This window comes from Crinia signifera, chromosome 5, assembly GCF_055691185.1.
Source record: "Crinia signifera chromosome 5, ASM5569118v1, whole genome shotgun sequence".
NCBI classification, from domain to species: domain Eukaryota; kingdom Metazoa; phylum Chordata; class Amphibia; order Anura; family Myobatrachidae; genus Crinia; species Crinia signifera.
The window spans coordinates 110321001-110334329 of record NC_139221.1 but is presented as its reverse complement, the minus strand read 5'-3'; positions in this window follow the sequence as shown (position 1 = coordinate 110334329).

The following is a 13329-nucleotide window of genomic DNA, read 5'->3' as shown; positions in this document are numbered from 1 at the left end:
ATACGTATGCCTCCGCAGCACTGTTGAATACCCCAAACTGTGAACTTCCGCAGAGATTCTTCTCAAATGTCATATTTTGGGATACGTACAACGCATGGTTATATACAAATAACTCTCTGAAACGTAACCCGTTCTACTCTGAATACATACCTTTATGGGGTAACCCTTACTTCACACCTCCGCTAGACAATTTGAGATTTGTGGAAGGGCGCCTTAAGGGGATTCTCTCTATTAAAAAAGTGTTCGATCTAGGAGGCCATGTCTTACCATTTTCTATCCTACAAGAAAATTATAACATTCCCCAATCTCACTTTTACATGTATTTGCAGTCCCGACACTACATTCAATCCCTAGACAAACCTACCCTAAACTCACAAACGCCAGATTTTCTGACATCTCTACTTTCCCTCTGCACCTCACACAAATTTAGGATTTGTTACCTATATGGTCACCTATTGGAGGATACCCCATCTAACTGGGATGGAATTGTTGAAAGATGGAGAATTGAAAATCCAGAATTGCCAGAATTCAATACTTTATTAGCCCCCCTCAGCAAAATCCTTCCCTACCACAAATCAGCCCGACTTCAGGAAATACATATAGGAACTTTAAACCGCACTTACATATACCCAGCTCAGAGGCGACACTTTAACCCCTCATACACAGGTTATTGCATTATTTGTGGCCAATCCAATGCCTCACCATCCCATAATCTGTGGCATTGCGGTAAAGTTAGCAGATTCTGGAATAAAATCATCGCTTACCTCAATACCTCCTTCCATCTTGGGCTTACCAAAAAACCTGCACCTTTGATCTTTGCATATTTCACAGATTGGGGTCAGGATTCTTTAATAAGTTCCTGGAGATCACATTGGAGGAGTGGAAACTTGCAATCCTAGACGAGTTGTATCATGAGAGACACATAGCTGTGTATAAGGTGGAGTCCGGGGTCATAAACTTTTTTTTAAAAATGGGAAGCTTATTTTCAAGGTCTCCCTGACCATACTCAGGAATCTATTTGGAAAGTCTTTGAACATACACAATGGTACATGACACGTCAAATTACTTCATATATGAATAAAATAAGGTCACATCCACAACATAAACTTATATTTAAACACATATTTATTATTATAATCATAAGGTGTTTTGGATCACCCTCCGCTCAATGAAACATCACTGGAAAAGCTAGGCCAAGCTTAGGAGAGTACCGGTATATTCAACCCCCCCCCCCCCCCCCCACAACCCCCTCTGTTCACTCTCCCCTTTCCTCTTCTCTTCACCCTCTTTTCTCTTTACTTCCTCTGCCATTTCTTTTTCTCTTCTCTCTCTTTGGCCCTTATTCAGAATCGTGCGGTACGGCCCGCGTGCGGCCGTACCGCCGATGTTTTTAGTCTGCACATGCGCAGAGGTCAATCTGCGCATGTGCAGCCCAATTCGCCGCAGACGTAGGTCGTCCGCCGCAAAGGGGGCGTATAGGGGCGTGAGGGGCTTCATACCCTCATTTCCCTATGCATACGCCCCGCGTTTCATGGGCGTTCCCATGCAAACGCGGGGCGTATGCATGCTAATGAGGGTATGACGCCAGTGATGGGGGCGGAAAGCTGACGTCGCCGGATGTCAGCTCTCAGCCCCCATACAAGCTATCACACGGACGATTGTCCGTGTGGTCTCAGCTTGCGGGACCTGGTGGGGCGTGCGGCCCTGCCTTCGATGGTCGCCGACCATCGAATGCAGGGGGCAGCTCCCACCATGGTGGAGGCGTACGCCCCACCATTTTCTTGCGGATCGCCAGCCGTCCGTGTACGGACGGCCGTGGCGATCAGTATAGTAGGCGGGGATTGGTTGGTGCGGCCGGAGCCCCGTATGCGGCTCTGGCCGCACCGACCAGAATAAGGGCCTTTATATTGCACTGTAACACAAAAATATGGAGTGGTTGTGGATAATTTGCCTGTTGGATAATAGTCATGAAACTGTTTAATGTAGAAATGTGTATGTCCTATTTATGCAACATAATTAAAGCCCGAGGACAATTCCATCTTGCACCTCTTTTTTTGCCATTATGTGCTTTTTGGGGCCTAGTTTTTCAAACAGCCATCCTGTCTGCTGCTGCTGCAGTGCCACTCCTAGATGAGCCACGTGTTTGTGCCGCCCACTTGTGTGGCTTAGCATAGTTATCCAGCTACCTTGGTGCAACCTTTTGCCCTAAAAACAATATTGTGAGGTGTTCAGAATAGACTGGAAATGAGTGGAAATGAATGATATTGAGGTTAATAATAGCGTAGGAGCAAAAAAAAAAAACTAAATTCTGCAATTTTAGCAGTTTTTATGCTTTTTAAAAAAAAAAAAATCAGAACCCAAAACACGAAACATGAAAATGGTGGTGTTTTTGAACAGATCCATATCCAAAACACTGGCCGAGATACAGACCCAAAACGTGTTTCATGGAACACAAAAAGTGCCCGGTGCACATCCCTTGTATATTAGCTACTAAAAAACAGTATCTATCTATATCAGTGTTTCCCAATTTTGGCATCAGTTGAGCTATATATAGCACAATATCGATCAATGGTCACCTCCTAGAGCATGCCATTGTCCACTGGGTCATCACATGTAACCTGTAGAACATTGAAGACCATGTCATTGAAGACCTGGGAGAGATAGGGTTAGACTGTAAGGGTGGAAAGGGAGTGGTTAGGGTTATAAACTAGTAGGAGGATTAGGGATAAGGTTTATGGATAGTGACCCTACTATCATAGGTGTACGTACATTGAGTGTTAGGGGTGCACAGGCACCCCCTAATGCTGTGCCCCACTCTTATGAACACCTCTGCTGATACAATACCAGCAATACCCTTATCCAAAGACTTTTGCTTTTTAGAACTGTATTCAATTTAAAGAAGGGCCATCAATCAATTATATGTGTGTTTGCATTGTTAATTGTACTAGACCATTGTCATATCACTAAATACCTGCGTCATCCATATATGTTTATGACTGTATTTGCAAGTAATTAGAAGATTAAAACTGAAATAGGCAGGAGATTTTGGTGTGGCTGAGAGACTTTTTATATTGTAGCGAGTGCCAATAGATGATGGAAGACATGCCTGATTGGCGCTGTTAGACATGCCCAATAGGTGGAGCTATGCACACTCCTTTGACGGTGCACCCCCTAATAAAATGTGCTGCGCACGACTATGCCTACTATATGCTATACCTCTCCTATATGCACACCCCACCAGTAGCATTATGCAGTGCCCTCAGATGGCTGCCTAATATAGTTTATTCATGGACTGGATGCATTACATGTTGACTTATTAATAAACAGTATATCATATTACACACATGTAAGTTTTCTCATATGTGGTCCTGGTAGGGCTTATCTCCCACAGTGTAACCCTTGTAGTGCACTTAATATGGCTGTACCTCATGGTACACTCATGGTTGGGATAAAAAATACTTCAACCTAATGGTTATGTTTGGGCCCCGCTACAAGCATTTTGTGAAATATACTCTAGGAGCAACCTATTCCACCAAGGGTAATCATATGTAGTGCACCCAAAGGACAGATGCCCCCTCCTTCATGGGTGGAATATACCCCCATTGCTGGCATTCGCTGTGTACCCTGAATAATCACATACATGTATGCACTAATAATATGCGATTATTAATGCAAAGGACAGCTCTTCTGATAAGAGCTGTCCTTCTTGAAGCGGCTCTGGAGCTGTGTAGCTGCTCTGGTGCTGGACTCCCAGGTCTGAGACCCGCCGGTAGTCTATCTGCGTATGCCCAGAGTGACTGCTCCAGCTGTGAGAAGATGGAAGAAGCCCATAGGTGCTTCTATGCCGCATTACTCTATATTGTGGTTTAGTGCATGGGGATTTTGCCCTTTGCAACCAATCAGAATCTGTTTATTTAGCACCTTTTAAAAGATAAACCCCTACATGTAATTTACCAATGCCATTGCTCTTTTTATCTCTACACAAAAAGTAATCAATTTATTTATGTTTTAATGAGCAGAATTTTTAGAACTGTTCTGCTAAATATTCTCAATGTTAAAGATTTTGCTGATGGAAAAATGGAAGTAAAAAACTTGTCATAGTAACACCAACCTTCTGCTGGACAGTGCTCTGCAGCTAACCCATCTGTTAGAACTACACACATTTATTTTCTCAACTTCAGTACATAAAAATGAGTCCATAAAATTTGGTTTCACTAGATATAATTTGTCAAAAACTTGGCACTGTTCCTCTCTACACCAAAAATAAAAATGTAACTGTACAATGCTTTGCTGGCAAACCTGTATACTGCATACACACAGAGAGAATGATTGTTCTCACTGAAGGACTGCCAATCAGTCCTTCAGGGGGTTATTCTAGTTCACTCTTTCTGACAAAATCCTTCTTAGATGGACAAAACCATGTGCACTGCAGGTGGGGCAGATGTTACTTATGCAGAGAGAATTAGATTTGGGTGGGGTTTTACTTCAAAGTGAGATCTATATTGCAGTGTAAAAATAAAGCAGCCAGTATTTACCCTGCACAGAAACAAAATAACTCACCCAAATCTAATTCTCTCTGCACATTTTACATCTGTCCCCCTGCAGTGCACATGGTTTTGTCCATCTAAGAAGGATTTTGTCAGAAAGAATGAACTAGAATAAACCCCTCAGTGAAAACAATCATTCTCTCTGTGTGTATACAGGTAATTCACATGCATGCTATAAATATGCAAATGAGTTTACTTAATTCTCTAAAGAAAACATTTGTCATTTAGATATTGGATTCCCACTCACTAACACGTAATTGTTTGGTGATTAATAACTGTAAGCGAAACTTCTGCAATGAATTGTTCTTGTGAGATAAATGTAAAAGCCTTTAAAAGCACAGTGTTATCACAAATCAGGAGCAAATCACCAGACAAGAGAGTGTCAGCAGTAGAAGGGTTAATGAGTAAACGAATACAAACATTGCCTAATAGCAAAGACATTTCCATGTCCTTTAGTCACCTCTCATATCTGCCTTGTTTCCTTGCTACTGTTACATGTGCATTTCTACTGTTTCAACTGCTATTTTCCCAGACTGTCAGCTTCCCTATGAACATTCCAGTGTTAACCGACCTATCCGAAACTTACATAAATACATATTGGTGATTAAAAATGTAATTTTAACCAAAATGTAACATGTTGATAAGTGAAAAGATTTGGTTAAGGTCAGGGTTGCCGACTTGCAAAAAATTCTCCCGGAGAGAAATCTTTCATTACGAGTTTGGGGGCGGGGCTTAACTGTGATGTCATTAAGCCCCGCCCCCATCACGACAAATAGCCGCAATAACTGATCTCCATGGAGGGGGCAGGGCTAAAATGACACGATTGTGCCATTTCAGCTCCGCCCCCTCCTGAGACCCGCGTATTGCGGCATTTAAATGCTGCGATCGGGGAGTTCAGTGGGGGATTTTCGGGAGACTTCCGCAAATTCCGGGAGGGTCGGCAACCCTGGTTAAGGTGCATATATGGGTTTGTTCTAGTACCCTATATATCCTTCTATTCCCGTGACAATTTCAATTTTGCACTTAAAATATTTAAATTGCGATGCTTACAGTTCCTGTTGTTGTTTAATTACTGTTGTTTCCAACTGTAAAGCGCAATGGAGTATGCTGCGCTATATAAGAAACTGTAAATAAATAAATAATGACCATTTGAACGATTTGCCTGATTCCAATGGATCAGAATGTTTGAAGGAAAAAAAACAGATCTGGTTTAGGAAAAATATGTTTATTTGTTATAAGTGGAAGGAATCTGTTTACAATATTTGGGTATAATTACTTTTACATGGCCATGAACATTTGTTTTCACAGATACCTTGCACCATGTGTTAAAAATGTATTTATGACTAATGGGATGATATGTTACAATGTTATGGCAAAATACCAAATTCTATCTTTGTATGGGTGTTCACAGATGCAGTTTGTCTTGACTTAGTATTGTTTTTCACTGGAATAACGACATTGTACAACTTGCGTATATATATAAACTGTATTTTATTGTCCATCATACAATTTTTTTTATTTATGCCCATTTCATGCAGCTGATAAATCCTGGGTTATTGCACTCGAACACGCAGCAACCCAGGATATTGAGGCCGATTCAGACCTGTTTGCACAGGTCCCCGATGGTGGGGGTCTGCGAAGAGAGAAAAAAATCATTACATGGTGAGTAACAATTGCATGATTTTCTCCTCTGTGCAGACACATGCGAGCAATGTGAAAGCATACATATTCGCTTGCATGGTATCATGAGGATTCAGGCAGCACGCTGCAGGGGTGTGCGTTCCGTGGGGCGGTGTTTATCTGCTTGCTACGCAGTGATTATACGCAGCCTAGCGCGCAAGTCTGAATTACCCCCATTGTGCAGTGCGAGAGCACCCAGTTGAAATAAGACAGGTCTAGCATCCCAGCATTTAAACCCAGGTAACACATGTTCAACCCGGCTCACGGTGCAGTGTGAACAGGTAAGTCGAGTCGGTGCAATTCGGCAGCCATTCACAGCATAGGAAGAGCTGGTGCTTGGAGATCACCCCTCGGACTGTATCGTTACCAATCTGCCAATAAGCCGTGTTGTCCGCTTGTCAGAAAAGGGACTTAGCTGGGTTACCACCAGGATGCATCCCAGCTGTGCAATAGAAAAGCAGTATTGATAAAATCTATGTATATAGAGCCAGCATACTGTACACTGTAGCATTTGGGAACAAAACAGCACTAGAACAATAATAAAATGGATTGGGTAATAACAGACAGACAATAAGTAAGAGGGCTCTGTCCTCAAGCTTACATTCTATATGTTTAGCTATGTGTGTGTGTATATTATTATTAATATTATTATCCTTATTTATATGGTGCCTCAAGGGGTCTGCAGAACATTACAACATACTGTACATAGACTGGAGCAGTATGGACAAATGCTTCAGAGCTCATAAATGTACTACTATATCTCTATGTTTGACTGACTACTGTATATAAAGTCAGCTTTCTCAGAGTGTTTCTCAAAGAACCGAGTTGTTTGTTCTCTCAGTTAATATATTCACAATAACCTTTTAATCAACTTTGATTAGCACATGACATTTGTGCTTTTCTCTGCTTTAAGGTCTTTTATAAATACATTCTGGTGACTTAAAGGGCAATTTAAAATGTAAAATGATGATACATAAAGTATAAAGTGCAATGTTCAATGTGATCCATATGTATTTATAGTAGTATTCCCCTTACAAAGATCTTTTTTCCACTTTAAATTATGCCTACCAAACCTGATCAAAAAGAATATTCCAGGCCAGTTATATCTCAACCACTGAAAAACATGTGTGTGTGATACATACTTAGAAGCAAATATACACTCAACTCCTCAGCCTAAGGGGCACATTTACTAAAGCATCCAATCAGATTCTGTCTATAATTTTCTAGGATGTGATAGAGAAATGATAGACATAATCTGATTGGTTGCTATGGGCATAGTTGCCCACAGCAAAACAATATAGCTGGACTGTTTGCAGGAGGGGAAACATTATGCAACCCCTTTACCTTCTCATTTATGCCATTATATGTTATGCTTTTAGTATGTTCCTGTGGAGTCTTCACAAATCTATAATCTAACATTTTATTTTAAAATATCTGTCTGGTTTTATTAGAATTTTTTTGGGATAGTAATATAAGCAAGGGTGCAATGGTCTTCTGTGATCTTACAAGGACCTTAGGTGGTGAAAACAGGGCAGCCGAGGGGAGGTGGGGGCACGGGTAATAATTACCTGGGCGCGGTCCGACCCCTCCCTTCCCCCTCCGTCCCTCCTGGGCAGCAACAGCAGCACACACTTCTACAGCATGCGCTGTGCTGACAGCAGCCTCAGCATGAGCCTCTCACTGACAGCGTGAGAGCTCATGCTGAGCCTGCTGTCAGCACAGCACATGATGTTGTAGGTGTGTGCTGCTGAGTTTAGAGTTTTTAGAGTTGTCTTTCACCCCCTCTGGCCACACCTCCCACACTTAGGTCATGCCCCCAAAATTTTACCGGGGCCCGGCATTCCTCTCGGCTGCCTTGGGTGAAAAATATACCATTTATTTTTTGTTAATTCTACAGTAATTGTGAGTATCATATACTGCTATTACCCCATAAGAATTTTAATCAACTTAAAGATAAAGTATGACTAATGGTTTTAAGTGGAGCTGTTACTTAAGGGGGGCTTCCCAGGCATATATTATACACATATTATGGCTACATTTACTAAGCCATTGTTCATTTTTTTGGGGGGTATTTATGAATTGACAACAGTGCTGTATCTAGGGGTCCAGGGGTCCCTGGCAAAGTCCCCAAATACTATAAATAAGTAAAGTATTTGCTTTAATTGTAGCTTGCTACTGAGAGTAAATAGAGCGTGTGTATCTATACAAATACCTTAAACAAATTAAATATGATAAATGTTTTCAAGGAACCTCTAATAGTTATGGCAACTTTTACCTAATATGCTTTCCGTGCATAGTGTTGCACATTATTCAACTGATATTTTCAATTAAATAATATAAATTCATTATTGTGCAGAAATTAACCAATGCAACACACAATCCTCTATAGCAGGCATGGCCAAACTGTGGCCCTCCACATCCCAGCATGCCTTGCCATAGTTTTTGCATTTCATAATAGCAAAACTGTGGCAAGGCATTTATTATTTATTTATTAACAGTTTCTTATATAGCGCACACGCACCCATATTCTGCAGCGCGTTATAGCGTATAGTTGAACATCAGTCCCTGCCCCAGTGGAGCTAACAATCTATACTCCCTACTACATGTACACACACACATTCATTCTAGGGTTCATTTTGTTAGGAGTCAATTAGCCTACCAGTATATTTTTGTGGGAGGAAACCAGAATACCCAGAGTAAACACACGCAAGTACGGGGAGAATATACAAACTCCGCACAGTTAGAGCCATGGTGGGAATCGATCCCATGACCTCAGTGCTGTGAGGCGGTAATGCTAACCATTACACCATCCGTGCTGCCCATGATAGGACTTGCAGTTTCACAACAGCTAGATGGCCATAGTTGCCCATGCCTGCTCTATAGGTACTTTGAAATACAAAGGGCCTAAGTAGCAGGAATGACATATACAGTAGTACATAGTGTAAAGTGCCTATTTTTTTTTCACGATTAAATCAGATAATTAGAATTCTTGATTGAATTAAGGTTCATCTATATGTATTTATAAACACATGCAGGGACAGGTGCTCCGTAAGTAATAGTTTGTGTGACGACCCCCTTCCTCTATTAGTTGCCCTGATTAACAGCTACTTCTATAGCACATACACATTCTGCAGCTTTCAACATAAAAGTACTCCAACTACAAACTTTGTATCATTTTGGTATTTGAAATGGTAGAATCTCTATTTTTTTTTACATATTTACAAAGTATACACTGTTGAGTCTTGGAGAAAGCTGATCAGCTAATGAATAGCTAATGCTGTCCTGATCAGCAGCTCCAGATGTTGTGTCTTGATCATATAACAGAGCAATATGTGTATCTTCATTGTTATATGATTCACACAGCAGTAATGCACTAAAGGCTTAAGGAAAAGAGAATCCATTTCTTTTGCTCTCATAATAGAAAGTCTGTTTGTGGTAAACCACACTGGAGCCCATCTCCTGGTGTTCTACAAGTTTCCCATTTGCTAGATAAAACATCTCCCTGTCCTCACTACTTTGCTACATCCTTTACTTAAACATGTTATTTACTGCGACTTCCTTCCGCTTCTCCTTATCACATTTCTCTGCTCTTAGATCTCGTTTACACAGAGCACACGTTGGTGGCTTTTCTATAGACTAAAGTCAGTTACAGAAGGCAGTGAAGTAGAACTCTGTAAACAGGAAAACTCATTCTCTTGATTGCCTCATAGGTACAAAACAATAAACTATTTATGCCCATAATGTAATAAAAATACCTTATTCACCAAGCACACTGATGAACAATTTAAAACACAACACCTCTTTTGCCTGGCATGTGTTACTCAAGTCATCTAACAGACTAGTAGTGCCTAGGTTTGCCTAAGATCAAGAGTAAACATCAACTTCTTACCACTTTAGAACAACCACTTTTATTAAAAGTAGTATGAGATTGGATTTCTAATAGTTCAGAGCTGAAATCCTTTTGTGGAGTGGAAATGACTGTGTACCTCGCCACATATCTAGGAATACCTCTCAAAAAATACCGTCTACACTTCCGTATTCCACTTGAATAATCTCATGCCAAAAAATGAAATCTTATTATTGCACTGCTCTGCAAAACCAGGCGCACTTTGTAAGTAATAGCTAATGTAATACAGCTTTTCTCTGCATTATAGTAGGACAAATGTATAGTATAATATAGACATTATTTGAAAACATTTTATAATAAAGCAATATTTTTAAATGTGTAGTATAATGAATTCAAGTCAAATATTACAATGCATGTTCATTCCAAAATTGTACACTGATAGACTACCAGGTTTACTGTGTATACTACAGGGTCTGGCTGGAACAAAGGTGTATAGGGGTGTTCCCCCACTGGCCAAAGGCCCAAACTCTTATAGGGGTGAAACAGAAACATGGATTCTTAGTTTCTATGAAAACTACAAATCAATTAGCTCTCTTGCCAATCAAATAATTTTTTCCTGAAACCCCATGACCCCCCCTTTATAAAAATGTTCTGTAGATGTCCTCTCTAATGGTTGTCCATGTCCATCTTGGGTGGCTAGGCACATCCCCTCTGGTGGCTACAGGGCCACCATCAGGGGGTGCTATGGGTACAACTGTCCTGGGCCCCGCCACTCTGGCAGAGAGGGGAGGGCCTGGGCCATTCTGTTGCATGCACACACATAGCTAATGGTCACCCACGGCCTGCTTCACAATGCCTGCTAGACTCCGTGACATGACTGCAGCAGGGCCACGTGTCATCCACTGCCGCAGCCTGCCATGCACCATCTACCATTCTCCTTCACTTAACAGTGGCGGGCTGTGGGTCATCCACTACCACAGCATGCTGCACACCGGCCTCCTTCATTTAATAGGCAGTCGAGCTGCCAACCGCAGGAAAGCCCCCACAAAGCCCCTACTAGTGCTTGACGTGACGTCATAATGTCATGTCGCGCCAGAACAGCAGCCTGCAGAGGAGCCACCATCCGAAGATCAGGGAGCTGAGCAACCTGTCAATATTAGACTGTGCTGCTGGCTAGAAGAGGTAAGGTCATTTTCAAACAGCACAGCAAGGAGGGGGGGGGGGGATGCGGGACCGTGCCTATTTTTACAGCCCCGGATTTTTTTATGGTAGCCCTGGGTGGCTACAAAACCCTTAAGCTTGGACTCCCCACACTGCTTTCCCCGGTGGGTCCTTGATGACTGAGTCTGATACTGGTATCCTGTGGGATTCTAGGAGGTCTTTCATACAGCCTCCTTTTTGACCATGATCATGGACCATTATTCCAGACTTAAGAACAGAGTCTAAGTAAAAGATACATTACTACAGTTAATAGTTTCTCAAACAAAATCTTATTTTACTGTTGCAGAAAAACCTAAGGTGATATTATTATTATTATTATTATTACTATTATTATTATTATTATTACTAATGCTCTTCATTTCTATTTCTAAACAGGCATTTTAAACTAAAGCCAGGAATATGCTGCCCTATATAAGAAACTGTAAAAAAAATAAATAAATGACTATCAAACCACTTAGAAGTTTAAGACACAAAATTCTGTACAATGCACGCTTATCCATCCATACACATTACTATTTGTTTCATAAAAGCATAAAGGGTAACTTTGCTTTCCAAGACGTGTTTTTACAAATAAATGTCTGACCCTTTTATCTGTATGGTCTCCATCTCTCTACTTACAGCTCATCATACACACTTCTGCAACACATTTCTGCATCATTCTACCACATTCAGAGGAATTATTATTTGAAAGCCAAAGTGACAATGACTATGCTTTAACATTGAAATTAATTACATCAGTTCTATACATTTTTAAAGTCTAATGTCATCATATGTAAAAAGGTAGGAAAGTGGTTTTATTTCTATATTATTGTACAGTTTAAGTGTAAGCTCTACGCTCCTGATAAATGTAATTATTCATGTTTTATACCCTGAATGATTTTGAATTAGGAGCTGAAACACTGCAGAGTGTTGCTTGATGTGTACAAATGCTTGAAGTAATGAGCACAAAGCATACTTGACTACCTCCTGGAGTGGCTGGGAGGCTTCCAAAAATCAGGTGAACCTCCATCCCCCTGGAAAGGTAGACAAGTTTCTCAAATCCACTCTGACCCCAAGAAACGTCCCCCTCCCCACACCCCTCTGCAGCCCATTCATGAGTACAAGTTGGTAGCCCAACAGAGACCCAATGACTTGATTTGTGCTAAATTACGTCATTGTAGCCCTGCTGCATCTGTACAATTCCCCAGAACTGCATAGTGGGGGCAGAGCCACAATAATTTCATCATGTCACCACAGCACTCTCACAGCACCCCCTGGCCATGCCCCTATTAGTAGGCAACTATTGCACAAAGTTACACGATATACAATATATTTCAGTATAAAATTATTAATTTTTAAAAAACATTATCTGCAAACCTTTTGGCACCTCTTCTGAAGAACAATTTATTTGATACTAATAATTAGTATTTACTATGAGGTTCAGAATGATGCAATGTGGTTTATTTTAGTTCCTTTTATAGAGAAAAATCTGCTTGCATTTTTGCCAACTGCTGTATATAGTTTCTGGTTGAAGATATTTTGTTTATACTGATACGAGGGGCACTAAAAAGACCTCATGCAAATAATGAGTGGAACAAAAACAACTTTAATTGACAGAAAATAAAACATTCTGCCAGAATGCTAACAGCCATTAGAGCAGCGTTTAACCACATTTCTTTCCAAAATTAGCATCTATATCTAAATCGTGGCAACAGGAAGAGTTATGTAAGTATACAAGCAGCTGCGTGTAAAACCCAAACTGATGTTCACTCAATACCACTTCAATGTAACAGGTTATAAATAAACCTTCTGTCCCTGAGGTGGATGTGGCTATCAGTGAATGTTGTCCCCACGCAACTGATATCAGCTGATCCTAGTTCTTCTGGAACACAAAGTCTACAGTGCGATGATTATTCTTCCACAACAGGTCAACCCACAAATACTTAATGGGCTTTTCTGAACAGTTTATGTTCCACAGATTAACCCCACTAAGCAGCACCTGGCTGCACACAACCCAGATGACAATGGGCCAAAGCTGACAAACGGGCATGGACA